At 37.5% G+C, this 15904-nt stretch overlaps 1 pseudogene; it reads right to left on the bottom strand.

Moving 5' to 3' along the window:
* Positions 1-895: 895 nt before the first annotated feature.
* LOC129356874 (cadherin-1-like) lies at positions 896-11652 on the bottom strand (annotated as a pseudogene).
* Between the last annotated feature and the right edge of the window lie 4252 nt (positions 11653-15904).

Below are 15904 nucleotides of genomic sequence, written 5' to 3'. Positions count from 1 at the left end.
AGATTTATTCCAAAGTGACTGCTTTCAAACCCGCATTTCATTAATGATGATTTTCTGCTTACAACTGATGCAAAGACGACAATTTAGATCAGAATATTGGAAATATCAATGAAAATGTCATTTAATGAAACACCTGCTTAAAGCTCCTGCTTAAAACTTAATACAGTGCCTTGGAAAATTAACACAAGGTGTTTCAACAACAGAAAAACAAATCAGGCAAAATTAAACAGAAAGCAAACTAAAAAATATATATATATGGTTTATACAGGAAGCCACTGGGTCAGCTGATCTCAAAGGAAGGAACCTTTTAAATAGAGAAGTGAAAAATCTTTACTGGCATTAAAGCAATAAACCTTTTGTTACAGAGGCTTAGCATGTTTTTGAATGTTTTACTGATTTATCTAAAGAGCTCCAGGTTTTCAGGGCTGAATTGTCTCCTTACCATCACCCTAATCTTATGCTCTCTCCACAGAAGCTCTTAGAGATTCCCTCATAGATTACAGATGAGCCTCTCCAAAAATGTTAATATTACGTGGCAGTATAGAAACATGATGGCAAATTTTGAGGTGTACCTTAAAGCTTGTGCACATGTTGCTGTCCAGTGTTTGCTCAGTGGCACCAGCAACGCAGAAAACAAAACATAAACAAACATAACAAAGGTTAAAAGTTTTCAGAAAAGCTTTAAAAAGCTTGCAGAAAGCCAAGTCCCCAAATAGTGAGGGCAGAGGAATCAAAAACATCTTTGACCTCTCAACAATAGGTCATTACAAAGATCGAAATCAAACTAAAACAAAATATCCCAACAACCACAAAAATGTCACTACAGACACGTTTAAACGCACGGAGCAATTGTATTCAAATGTACCAAACGTGTACAATTGTTTTCATCCTGTTCTCCATTATTGTCAGGCAGTTCCTGAAAGTGGTTCCCCTTCAGTCAGATATTCGTATTCCGGGTCTTGCGAGTCGGAATCGCCTCCCTTACAGTCCAACACCAGCAGGATGATTCAAATGGGAAGCAAAGAAGGACAAAGTTAGTTTAACATGGAACAGGTTATCTATAGAACTGATGCACATTTTTTTGTTTAGTTTTCACAACGATTAATGCTGGTTGTCTTCAGAAAAGTTTGTGAAAGGAGAACAATAGCATTGCTGGGTTTTACTTCACATACAGGATGATTGCAGCTGAAGAAACTAAACAAGATCAAGAAAAAATATTACATTATTTTGTTTTTTTCCATCCATTGGCTTATGTCGTTTATGTCGTTTAGAAGAGTCTCCTGGGCACATGGACCTTTTCCCACTAACAGTTCAGACTTACACTTTGTTCACGACTCATATTGTCTAAAAGATGTTTTTGCTGAAAGCCTGCATCAGATGTTCACCTGCATGTCCTCTCTGTCGTTCCTCTCCTCATCCTCACACATGTTGTCTGCCATGCTGAGATCTCTGAGTTCAACAGGTTCCTCCTCTGTTCTCCTTCGTCTCACAAACAGGAACGATGGCAGCCCCACCACTAAACGAAGAGCAGACCGTTTTAACCACCAAATTATTAAATCCCAACAAAATTCCACGAAGTTGGAAGTATCTTGGGTTATCGTTCACGAATGAGGGAAGAAGAGAGCGGGAGGTCGACAGGCAGATTGGGTTGTGACCAAAAGGACAAAGTTGCGGATACAAGCGGCCGAAATGGGTTTTCTCCGCAAGGTGTCTGGACTCAGCTCGGTCAACCAGGAGGGACTCAGAGTAGAGCCGCTGCTTCTTTAAATCAAGAGGAGCCAGTTGAGGCTCGGGCATCTGGTCAGGACGCCTCCCTGGACATTTACAGCAACCACAGTCACAATGGTATAGCAACACAATCAAATTTCAAACTCACTGATCAGCAGCACCATGATGGCCTTCAGTATTCCCAGGATGACTGGAGCGTCGGAGCCACCAACACCTTTCTCCCGACAGCTCACGTCTTTTCCAGCACAGTCACACACTCTGGCTGTGACTGTGCTGACCTGAGACAGACCTGGTTGTCTGCAATGCTCATGGCTACAGTGTAAACTCCAATCTCCAGCTCACGGTTTGAAGTCAGGATAATTCCTGTTCCTGCAAAATAAGAGAATGGCAGACATCAATTATGAGGAATTCCACCAGTTTTAAATATTGAGGGGTTTATTCACATCAGGAAAATGCTTAGATCATTCCTAACAGTTGAGTCTATGCTCATGGTCAGTTTCTATTTGTCAATTCCTTCCTCTTAGTTTTGATTTGTCATTGGCAACAGTTTCATTCATTGGCAACTTGATGTGCTCAAAGAATGAGCATGTTCATTGACGTGTTCATTCAAGAATGTGAATGAATTAGGGTTAGAGTCAGTGCTCAAAGAAAGAGTAGATTATACATACTGGTGATCATTCTGGCCGTCCAGTTAGCCTTCGCAGAGCCAACTAGGCTGACGTTGAATGGAGAAGTAAAGTATGGTCCATCTCTGTCTGTCACAGTCAGCAGCTGAGGAACTGGTGTCTTGCTACACACCTGTGGAAATCGACTAGATTTGAAACGTCCCCTTCAATACGGATTTATTTTTTATTTCCAAAGTTAACAATTTTGCATCAAGTATATTAAATTCTATTCTAAAGTTTAATATGTAGGACTTTTAAAAAAAAAAAAAAAAAGACGCACTGTGAATTTGCGTTCCTCAGTGGTTGGTGGGTTGTCATTGACATCCTCAAGATGAATAACCAGAGTTCCAGTTGCTGTCGGCTTGATCTGATCTGGTGAGATGACAGACATACAGCAGTAGCAGGAGCCGCTCTGGGTTCGGCCAAACTGACTAAACGTCTTAACTTTTCAAGAGCAGAGCAAATCATCAGCTGTCAGAATAAGTTTAAAGACCTCCAGGAAGTACAACTAAAAGGCAAGTATAATGTAAAGATAAACTTTTTTGAGCTTCAGCTCATGTTATAATGTGATTCCCTTCTCCAAACATACATGCAGGGTTGCTTTGATACTTTCATGTATGTTTGAGGAATCATTTAATCTCCCATGGCAACTACTTATGGGTGCCTAAAACACTGGCTCATGCAAAACACAGACTTCTTCCACTGAGCCCCTCCAGACTAGCAGTAGCAGCAATTAGCAGACACCTGGTGCTGCGGTTCATCAACTGAGCTCATCACACAAACTACTTCCCAGTCCAATGCTCTGAAGAACAGTTGTAAATGGCATAATGGAAATGGAAACCTACATTTTTGTTTTATATCCACGTCTAAGTTTCTCTCCTACATTTACAGAACAAGACTCACACCTACCATCATCATATGCACCAATCAGGGCTGTGTATTTGTCCTCCTTGACAAGTGGAGATTCTCTGTCCATTGGTTTCTCACTTTTATCACACCAGTCTCCTTCGCAACGTCAAGCCAGCCAGCTGGGTCATAGAGTATTTTATACCTGTAACAATAAAGACAAACCATAAAAACACGTTCAAACATCAATTCCAGCTTTTTGATGTGGGACAGTGTGATGTATGTTGGGACAGGAGACAAATATCCTCATATTTTAGATTTACAAACTTCTAATTTGCAGTTTTGTGTGTTAAACAACTTCCATGAAGTAATAAATCTGCCCATCTAGTTTCTTAAACAGACAGATTTGGAATATAACTTCTACAATATAACTTGGTTAAAATAGCTGTGTAAAAATGTGAAATTTCATTTTGTTTAAGTTCCTTACGTGACTTTCTGTTTGCGTCCAATGTCTGGATCAGAAGCTGTGTACCGCACCACAGTGCTGTTCACAGCAAGATCCTCAGGTTTAGAAACCTGTTTCTCTTTTGGATCAAAGATGGGAGGTTCATTGACATCCTCCACAGTCACCACCACTGTAGCAGTGGAAGTGATCAATGAAACAGCGAAAGGTTCCTCATTCACCACGGTGACCAGTAGAGTGTGCTTACTGACTCTCTCAAAGTCCAGACCCTAAAACCACATGGTTTAGAGGAAGAAAGGTTCAGTATTAACTCAGGCATGAACAGCTCAGGCTGAACTTCAGGGTCACTGAATTTTGCTTAAAAACAAAATACTTTGAAAAAACTACATTTGGTCCAATAGTCAGAACCTGTTGGACCAAATGTCCAACAGGTTCTGTTCCTGTTCCTCTTACCTTAGCAGTAGTGATGATTCCTTCTTGTTTGTTTGTTCCTGTTTCCACAGTAAACAGATTTTCTTTATTTCCATCAATGATCTTGAACTTTGCATTCCAGGCTGGGCTTTGAGGCTCATCAGCGTCCGTCACCAACATCTTAACAACTAGAGCGTCTACTTTATTCTCTTCAACTGTGGCCGTGTACTGAGAGGAGACAGAAGATGTGTAAGACAAGTTGTCAGACAGATAGCTCATTTTACCATCATTTATCATTTTATGTCATATGTACTTTAAGGACTCACTAATAGCAGTGAGAGTGATCTACTGTTTACTGATGTTGGAGAAATTGTGATATTATTAATCAAATATTTGTTATTCTCATGGATCTTTATAATGTATCTTTTCTTTTATGCTTTCCTTGTTTAATCTCATGATAGAATTAAGAATGTTTCTGTATTGTTGATTTACTCTGATTCCTTTCTCAGAAGGCCTCACTGGCGAAAAGCAGAGACAATAGTCTTCCTGCAGGGTTATCTCTTGATGAAGAGTTCTACTTCGTTTGAGTTGCTGGATTGCTATAAAACTGTCACTGTGAAGATTGACTGCATATTCTGTTTAACTTTGTGCCTGGAAGGAGATTATCTAGTGCAGAATAATCTGTGTGTTAGTTAGTGAATGACATTTGGCGCTGTAGCTGTGTGATGAGATGCTTCCCCTCCCTTTAGAGCTACAGCGTCCTTGTGATTAGGGATCCTGAAAACAATAAAAAGAGAGGAGCAGACAAATGTGCTTCAGAGCCGTCGGAGATTGTAACTGAAAGCAAATCTCTGTCTGTTCTCCTCGCGAGTAAGAAAGAATCTAACTCTCTTGTCTTTCCTGTGTTTGTTTAATCTGTGTTTAACAGGTGTTAACCCTAACAACTGACCATGTGCTGCACAAATCAATGTGATAAATAGATTTGAATATAATATTTGCGAGTAATTACTGGGTGACAAAATCAGCAATAAATCAAAAAAAGCAGTTTTACTCACAGAGGCCTCCGTAAAGACTGGAGCGTGATCGTTGCTGTCCATCACTTTGATAAACACTTTGGTAAATCCAGTCAAACCTTCTCCTTTCATGTCAGCTACCTGAACATCCAGTGTGTACAGAGAATTTTTCTGTTGAATGAAATGAAATGTTAAACAAGATACTTTTAGTTCATTGTCACTGAAGTGTAGAAAATCAGCTTCCTAAAATACTCAACACTATTTCAATCCTCTTATCACTTGCAGAGCTTTAAGAAAAACTTAGCATAGAAAGTATTTAGGTTCCAACAAACAGCTCATTCTGAGAAACGTCTCTGCTTAAAGCAGAGAACATAGAATATGATACAGGACACTGCAGGAGAGGTGTGGAAATGATGGACAATACTATTGCCCAACTAATAATTAATAATTCAAATGAAGAACTAACTTATAAACTAAAGACTGCTGTTGTCATACTTTAAAAAAATGACTTGTCTTTTCATGTCAACCTCAGTTAATTATAAGATAAATATCAGCATGATAAGTCACAATATTTAAGAATAATATTGTAACTTTTTGTTTCTTGGGATTTTTTATTCTTGGGAATTATTGAATGATCTGTTTTTAAATGCCTGACAAGACTGAATTGTGAAATGATCCAGATAGAGCATGATTTAGTTAAACCAATAGAAATCACCATTTTACTCAAGCATTTTGCCCATTTACTTACTATTTTTTCTCTATATTACTCAAGCATGCATATGATTAAATGTCAATAGCATATGTATAAATGTATTTGTTACTGTAATTCGGAGCAGGATTACTGGCAGCTTTGTGTTTGAGTGATTTTATTGTAAGGTGCAAATGGAACAGAGTGGGTTTCCTCTCTGCTCTGCTGCTGTTAGATCGACAACCTGAAAATGTTTCTGAGGTGAGAGGAGAGCACAGCAGCTCTCACTGCACTTTTATTTCTTTAAATCAATCAAAACGGTATCATTAGAACTATGAGAAATTAATAGTATTGTCTTAATGAACAGAGGAGACTCAGTCTATATCCATTTATCTTTATTGTTGTGTTATATCTGTGATAACCATAGAGAGAAGTTGCATGTCTCAGAATACAAGGACTGTACCAACTCAGGTAAATCATGGGGGTAAATACACCACATTAATCTTAATTTGAAGTTTCAAACATCAAAGAGATTTGACTGAAACAGCAATTTGACAATAACTTCTGCTTTTGAAACTCTACATCATTTTTCCAAATCCGTGCGTTTCATTAGAAAAATACACGCCAACTGAAGCCTAATTCTGATTTTAGTCAAATGGGCCAAAACTGTTATCACCTCTCGGTCCAGTCCAGCTTGGTTGAGGATGATGAGTCCAGTTATTGGGTTGATGTTAAACATGTTGGGACTGGGCTCCTCTGGAGTCTGACTCATTATACGGTACCTGATATCAGAGTTGTCAGTATTTGGCTGATCAGCATCTGTGGCCAAAACCTTAATCACCTCAAAACCTAATCAAGAGAAAACGATGAACAACAGTGAGAGCAGCAGCTATTAAGACTTCGGCAAGATCTACTAAGAAACTCACTGCCTACAAATAATTTATTCTTGATGTTGAATTTTTCATATGTTATATGTTTACAAGGGTGAGCGGGAAACCCACTAAACTCTGCTATCAGTAAGAAATACAACAAATTTGTTTATGTTTTTACTGGACTATGGTTTACATAGTCTTGTAAAAAGGTGGAAAGTCTTCTCTAAATTTCAAAGAGACAAAGCTCAAATTGCTTTATTGCAGGAAACACAACCAGCTGATATTGAGCATGTGAGATTGAAGGCACAGGGAGAACATGCAAACTCCATGCAGGATCCAACGCAGAACGTTCTTGCTGCAATGTAGCGCTACCAACTATGGCACCGTGCAGCCCATTGTATTGTATTAATATGCCTTTCAATTAATTGGCACCTATATAATCTAATAAATTCTAGATTGTATGATGTGTAAGAGAAGCTGTCAGACAGCGAGCTCATTTTACGATCATCTATCATTTTATGTCATATGACGTATGACATACGACATACATACATATCTATGTATTGGAGATCTATGCATTTTCTGTCCAACTGCAGAAGGACATTTTCTACAAGATATGGTCAAAGTGGATGGAGTATGTCAAGCCATTCATGTCAATTTCTTTAAAAAAAAGAAATTGACATAATCTGAATGACAGCATCAATCTGCTGTCATTCAGATTGATGCTTTGATTTGAAATGTGATGTCAAGGATTGGATTATATTCTGTTACCAATCGGTCAAATTCGATCAATAAATGTGTAAAAATAAAAGAAAGCAAAAGCTATTTAATTTTTTTATTATTATTGTAATGTAATTTCTCAGTAAGAAGGTTAAAGTAAAAAAAAAAATCAAAGCAGATACTCTATCTTTCCCAGAGAGTGGAATGTGCATGTCAAGCAGTCCAACAGTTATGCAATAAATAATTAAAACATACACATATACATTCATAAGTTATTTTGAAAACTAACTTATGTAAATGAATAAATAATAAACCAAAAGCCAGATCTGTCCACTGACAAATCAACCCAGATATTCAATTTTGTCTTATAGGAATTCATTGCTGGTCCAAACACAACAATAAAGACACAGATCAGCTGATTATTACCTTATGCATATAAATATAATTACAATCTGGTAGTTTTTTTTTATGTGCAACCTTTGCACATAAAATGTAATGCAGTCAAAAGATTTAAGTGTTCCTCCTTACTGAGCAGCTATACGATGGTCTGGCCTGTTTTTAGAAACAAAAGTACAAAACCAAATTTTTGCTTAATATGCACCTTTTTATGCACCAATTTTTATTTTAAAATTGTTCAAAGAATCTTGCCAAAAGTTCCTAGCAGACTTGCTACTTGTAAAATGTAAAACATTTTCTTTTTGCATGTTTGTTATCTGAATCCTGGGACTTTACCTTTTTTCGAGGCCTCTGGAACTTCTCCATTATAGGTAGATTGATTGAAAACAGGTTTGTTGTCATTCTGGTCAATTACATTGATTATAATTTCCATAGGGTCCTCTGCATTTGCACCACCTCCAACTGACTCAGCATGGGCTTTAAGCTGTAAAAATGACAATTTCTGTTTTTATGTTCCAAGAAAAGCTATATTTCATTTTCCCCATATTATAAACTATACTCAGAATATTTAATCAGAGATTACCAGTTTTATTTGAGTTTTTTTCGTACATTTGATACTTGTTTCAGAATGTTTTTTATCTTGAATTTCTTCTATATTTCATCTTTAACAGTGAATAGAAAAGCATCAGGCTAAAGGTACGAGAAAAAATACTGACCGTGTACTTGTCCTGTTTCTCTCTGTCCAGTTCCTGTGTGACATACAGATGACCATTGTCTCTATCCATGGTGAAAAGATTAACAGGAGGCTGATCAGCTCCAGGACCAGTGATTCTGTAAATGATCTTCTTCACTTTATCTTCATCAGAGCGAATCTGGACAACAGAGACCAAGGTTATATTCAAATACCATTAAACAAAACACACACAAAAATAGAGGAATACACCTTAAAATACAAGGGAAAGAAAATGACACTGAAATATCCATTCATTTGAATTTCTCTTACCTGAGCAAGCCACAGGGGATAAGGTCCTCTGCTATTCTCAGCAACACTAAGAGGAGGGGTAACCCAGTCTCTCTTCCTCCTCTTCAGTCCTGGATTAGGTCTTGGGAAATTCAGAATGGGAACCTGTGGAGCATCCTAAGGAAACAAATATTTTCTAATCAGTAAACAAATAATCAGAAATACAAATGCATCCCGACAGCATCTCACAGAGAAACATCTCTACATATCAAACCTTCTTAAAGAAGAAAAGCTGCTCAGTGGAGATTAGATGAGTTTGTGACGGGGATGATGCATTTTTTCTACTTTCTAGAAGAACAACTTTCCTCTCTGGCCGACTTTACAGAGACTCTGAACTCACCTGCTGATTTCTATCAGAATCCAGGTGATCATGAAGCTGCTTGTTGAGTTTCTGAGCCTCTTGATGAAATTCAGCATCCAGACGGTTGTTCGTATAGTGATGCTCTGGATACAGCAGCCTGACAGGAAGAGTCATTTTCTGACCCTGTGAATCCCAGGCATGGAGCAAGAAGTTATGGATCCCCTCATGAAGGACGACCCGTCTCTTTACCTGGACGGAGACAAGGGCAAAGGTCATTGGCCTGGTGTCTCTTTAACTCTCAGAACTGATGAGATCATGTGATTCTGTCTAAAGCCAACTAGGGTTTATAAACCTTCTCTTCAGGAACAATGACAAACATAACCACCTTTGTTGATCATATATTATTGATAAGAAAAGAAAAAAAAGAACTGTAAGGATACTTAAGTATTTTCACTGGCCACTATCATTTCCTTTTTCACATTCATAAAAGTACAATAAATGTTTTCCGCCGGGAGACAATTCAGTAATTAACAGCTCCTGTAGAGTTTCCCGTTAAATATAGGATAATCATAGATGTCATTATTTGATTTCTACATTCTGCCCAGCTGCAGATGATAACATTTTTGTCAACCAGACTCCCTCCATGCAGATTGTCAAATAATAGCAGGTTTGAGGTAAGACACTGACTTAAATAAAAAAAAAAAAAATAATAATAATAATAATAATAATAATAATAATAATAATAATAATAATAATAATAAATAAATAAAATAATTAATGCATTTTTGACATTACCTTAGAAACACCCAAGAACAACATTATGTGAGAGTCATGTGACATGTCGTCCAATAACAATATGGGTTTCCAGTTACTCACAGTTATTATTCCCTCAGTCTCTACAACTAAACGCTTGTCATCTGTGCTGAAGAGAAATCTTGTGCGGCTCGTGCAGTCAGTGAAGCCAACTGGAAATAAATACATTGAAATAAATCAATATATTTAAGAAATACAATGATTCCAATAAAAACAAAGATCTCTCGGTTTTATCCACAGACACAAAGTAATACAATACTTACTAGAAGTAATAAAAATAAGACATATTTAGAAAACAGAAACTACAAAGGAATTATGAAAATGTGAGCACCATGAAAAAATAATAGTAATAATATATATATATATATATATATATATATATATATATATATATATATATATTAAATCAAGACATTTTAAAACACATTGGAAAGTAATTTTTGTACACTTCAGATTTTCAGGCAGATCGTTTTTGAACATTTAATCTTAGAGTCCTGCATGTGTCCCTTGTCCCACATGCTAGGACTAAATGCTTGACTAGCATGCAGTCAAGCTCTGCTAATGAGCTAATACTGGAGCCAGGCGTGCTGAAGCAGAGGCATGAGTGGTGGAGTGATGGAGCAGATGGAGGGAGTCCTGATACCTTTGCCCAGTCTTGTGCCGGGCTTCAGGTTCTTTCTGCTCACTTTTAATATAAACAGCTCTGACTCAAATCCAGGTTCACACGATGCCCCGTCTGCAGCAGATGAGGTCTGGAAGAGGAGACACCATGAATTTATTTATGAGATCGATTCTAATCTGTGGTGTCATAAACAGTTTGGCTTCAGATTGGAAACATTTCATTTTCCTTTTTGCAGGTGATAGATTGAAGTTTCATAAATTTACTCGCCTGTAAAAGTCTTCATTGGTGACGGCAGAATATCAATACAATGATCAAATTAGATGTCAAATATTTCAGGGTTGCCCCCTGTGTGTCATAAGCCTGGCGGGCCTCCAGGCTTCACTTGTGCCCCCACCAGGCTAAGCTTATTTAATTAAGTCTTTTTAAAATGTTTGCATTTTTAAAACTTTATAGTTAGTGTTCGGGTATCAATCTTCCATTCTTTCAATAACACATAATTACCAAGAGATATTTTCAAATTTTTTAGCTCAAAAACACAACAGGCTGCTGAATGAATGACTGGCCTGCCACCATCTACCAGTTTAGCAAGATTTCTAGGGAAACCTTGCATTTCATCCCACTTTGAATTGATTACAGGACAACTGAAGAAGGAACTAAAAACAACCTTTCCTCATTAGCATTATTGTAAACTTGATCAAGTTAACCCCAAACAGTGCAATCAAACCGTTGGTATAGTAAGTCTGAGCTAAATGTCAGAATCACGTAGTAGCTTGGCCTTAAACCTTTAAACCTAACTTCTTTTTATCAGTAACAATTACAACAAAATGTAGATAAACAATCGTAGTTTAAAAAGTCTTAACATATTAAAAAATGAGAATTATTTAATTTTAATGAGATTGTTAAGACTGTAATGAAAGGAAGATTTCTTACCTGACACAAGATCCAAATACTCCAAACTACAAACCAAGTGATCTCCATTTGTGAAAGTTCACGTGATTTACCTTTGTGACCAAAATCTCTTGGAAAAAACAAAACCTTCGCATCTGCATCTGTTCAGAGGAACAATTTCTCTGAAGATTACTTTACATGTCTGCAGTCTGCGCACAAACCACCAGATGTACAGACATAAAAAGCCACAAAAAAAAAGCACACACAAATGAGAAGTACATGCACTAAAAGTCAAAAGTTCCTTTTTCTTTTCTTTTTTTCTTTTGTCAGATTCATCATTTTAACTGGGTTTCATTTGGTTTCTTTTGTGTCCATTTTCAGACTTTCCCAGCTGCAGCAAATGAGTTCTGGTAAACTTCACGTGAAAAGCCGAAAAACTGCAGAATATGGATGATTCAAAATGTAAGGATCGGCGTCCATAGACACAGAATCTGACAGAGCTGCAGATCTTCCTTTTTTCACATCCTCTTTCAAAACCACGACTGACTGAAGTAGATAAAATTCTCACAAGAAAAAGCAGCGGAAACATTTTCACTTTGAGACGATGTGACATAAACTTCAAAGAGAGGCATGAACCTAACTGATGATAGGCAGGACTCTCCTCCGCCGCAACATTCATGCATCCCACAGCAACACAATATGAACATGAAAAACACTGAAAAGTTCAAGAGCAGCAGGATGAAATGTATTGCATTTTTATTTTGCCAGCCCTAAATAACAGCTTTGTTTTCAGATACCATGTTGACTGATTGCCTGGTTAACCTGCTAGAAGCTACAGAGCTCACAGCATTGACAGCAGCAACCATCCTGTTGCTGCTGTCAAAGCTGCTGAACTCAAACCAGAAGAAAAAGAAAACTAGAAAGACGTAGATTGTCACCATCCTGAAACAATGGCCTTGAGTAATTTTCTTTTCTTTGTTTTTTTTTTGCAGATCTTTCAGGGGGTGAAAAAGGTGGTGATATTATACCACACAGACGTCAAAAACAACTTATCTTACCTCTAAGCAACAGCTCATTGCAACTAAGGTAATTAAAGTAAAAAAATCATTTTTACATTCAGACACCAGCAGGATGTTTCAGGCAGAAGCAGCCAGGAAGAAAATAAGGAAAGAATTTGTAAAAGACAAATAAATGTGGACAAGAGATATTTATGAAAGCATTTATACACCTCATTTAGTTGGATTTATTAAAACAAACAAACAAACTAAAAACTGCATGGAGAGGGTCTTGACATCTAGTGCCCTGATGTGGAGAGTAATATTATTATTAATATTTTATAAGCAGGTATATTTGGTGCAAAAGTATTTGTGGATTTAACTGTGAAATTGAATTTATAGGATAAATTCTGCAGGACTTGTACAATTCTGCTTTCACAAGTCCAGAACAACTCTTCCAACTCTTCAAATTCCTAAGTACAAGTACACAAATTGTATTCCTCAAGCCATGCATTCAAACGAAAATCTTAATTTCACCGCAAATCATTCCATAGTTTAGGAGTGCAATTGATTTACACACCTGTATTGGATTTTCCCACAAATAAAATAGAAACACAGACACAAGTCAGTGAGTCCTGCATAATCTGATGTGAATCAAAATGCTGCTGTACAAGCCACGCCTACTTTTATTGTGGCTCTCCTATTTGAACCATTGGTCCAGTTTGGATTTATTTCTTTAGTTTGGTGTTTCTCTGATTTTATCCTTTGTTAGTTTGAGGGGATTTTTTTTCCTCTCTGTTGTTTCGTTTCCCTCAGCCCTGCCAGCTTGCTGCTACTCTCAGCTGTTTCCAATCTCTTGATTTCCCTCTGTCTGCACTTCTGCTCAACCGCTTTCCATCCTCGTCTGATTAACTAAATTGGTTTCTTTGCCACTGGTGTCATTCTGAGAATGGTGGAGGCTTTAATTCACTTCCTAGTTAGGCTACAGGCAGAGCAACACATGCTATTGGTCATGCTGTGTCGCAGTTTCAACACATCTAACCACCCACCTACCCACTGAGGGAACACACAAGTCACATGTCCAACAAGTCAATGTGACTTGTTGGACAGAACAAGTCACATGGACAGAACAAGTGTTACAAGAAAAAATAAAACACACGCACATGTTTGCATGGCTGTCTTTGTGTGGACTTTCCATTGACTTTCATTCATTTCTACAGCCTAAACTTTATCCTTATCCTAACCCTAACCAAAACTTAGTACTAAATCTGACCCCTGACCCACAAACAACGTTTCCCCTTATGGGGACCAGGCTTCGGTTCCCCACAGGAATCTGTGGGTCCCCACAATATAGTATGTCAGGAAAATGGCCCCCACAAGTTATTACAAACGTGCACACACACACACACACACACACACACACACACACACACACACACGCGCACACACACACACACACACACACACACACACACACAGAGGCCTGCAAAGTGACAGAGTTGGTAGCACTGTTGCAAAACTATAGACAATGAATGAAAGAATGGTTAGATGGATGGAATCCAAAATGAAATATTAGAACGTCTTAATAAATTTATGCTTTTCCTTCCTTTAACAGTTTTCTTATTTCCAACCAAAACATGGATTATGGGCTGTCAGAGTAGCTTTTATTGAAACTCCAAATAAAAAATTATTTGGAGTTTCAAATATCTGTCTGATTTTTAAAATATATCAGACTGATATATTTCAAATGTTAATTTCTTTTAATGTTGAGCTAAATTTAATAAAAAACCCAAATTCAGCATCTCAGAAAATTAGAATATTACTTAAGACCAATACAAAAAAAAAAGGATTTTTAGAAAAGTTGGCCAACTGAAAAGTATGAACCTGTCGTCTCCTGATCTGGTGAAGCTACAGATGAATTCACCAAATGTAAAGCTTCAACTTATAGTCTCTGTTTGTGGCTGTAATGTCATTAAAAGAAGTACAGCAAAGTTCATCATGTATAAATCAAACTATTCTCAGGTTAATCAGGTCATTATGTTCTGCTATGCACCATGACATTTGAACGGGAATTGTAATGCTAATTTTAATAAATCTTTGACCGAGTCCAACTTCACCATCACTGACTTGTTATTGTCAATCACATTAAGATTTGTACTGACACAATGGTCTTTTTTTTAAACACAGGCAGGACATAATATGCAAGAACAGGGGGGAAAAAAAGCCTAGAAAAGGAAAATCAAGTTTAAAGAAAAGTTTCATTCTGTACAGAAATCTGGGGAAGCAGCTTGGAGTGTTAAGTCACAAGGGCCAGAGGATGTTTTACCTGATGCATGATGATCAAAACACTCAAAAGTTTGAGTGTTGTCCATTTGTTTAAAAACCAGTCAATTAAAAATTTTTATATTCTTCTGAGAATCCTCGATGGAGCCTCTTTTAATACTCAGGAAGCACGCAAAAACATTTGGATAATGCATTCCTTAAATGTATGCAGGATTCAGGCACATCATCAAACACTCAGACACAAACTGACTCAAGGAAACAAGAGGCATCAAACAGCAACTGTTATTTGAAGCTCTGTATTTCTTTCATTTCTGACTAGTTTCCTGATATGCCAGAAGAATCATTATAAATCGGATAGTTGTTTTTTCAGATGCACATGCTCCTAAGTTTGCTCTCGTTTTCACATGAGGTGTGCAGGAAGAGCTGCACATCAAACAGGATTTGATGGGGCATCTGTTGAGCTAAACAAAGCCAAGGCACAAAACTGTCCCTGCTACTGAAATCTCAGGCAGTTAAAGACACAAATCCATCCGAGCTCATCAGAATACCATTAGTAACTTTCCCCAAGACAAGTTTATCCCATTTCAGAAACATGATTCACAGTGCTATGATGAAAACATTGAAGGGAGTTTACACTGCAGTGGTACAATAAGGGAAAGTTGGTCTGTTTCAGTTCCACACCTGACTGATAGAACAGTGAAAGGCGACACTAAGCAAGTGGGTTTTTAGCCTCAATTTAAAGAAACTCAACTTTTCAGCAGCTTTGCTGTTTTCTGCAGATTAGAGAGAGCAGAAAAACTGAATGATTCTCCATGTTTAGTTCTGGAAGGACCAGGGGCCTTGTGCATAAAATGTGCATGCGTACAAAAATTGTGTGCCGCCATATTTTACACACAAGCCTGCACAAGCTTACACAAAGCACTTTGCATACAGTATTGATGCATAGACTCACATCCTGATGTCGAAGCCACAGCTGTAATGCAGTTTTCCGGTAATTTCTTGGGAACTTTCCACAGTTCTCAACTTGCTGTCATTAAAGTCATGCGGCTTTGACTTCAGAAAAAGTCGTTCTACACGGATTTTTAATGAACATTGTTAAAATAAAAGCTGTGTTCCCAAACGTTCCACTGTTAATAAAGTAATTACTATTCTGGAAAAAAAACAAACGCCATACAAATC

The sequence above is a fragment of the Poeciliopsis prolifica genome, unplaced genomic scaffold, assembly GCF_027474105.1.
Source record: "Poeciliopsis prolifica strain line A6 unplaced genomic scaffold, Auburn_PproV2 SCAFFOLD203, whole genome shotgun sequence".
In the NCBI taxonomy this organism is placed as follows: domain Eukaryota; kingdom Metazoa; phylum Chordata; class Actinopteri; order Cyprinodontiformes; family Poeciliidae; genus Poeciliopsis; species Poeciliopsis prolifica.
The sequence above is the reverse complement of the archived record's forward strand: the minus strand, read 5'-3'. Positions and strand labels throughout refer to the sequence as shown.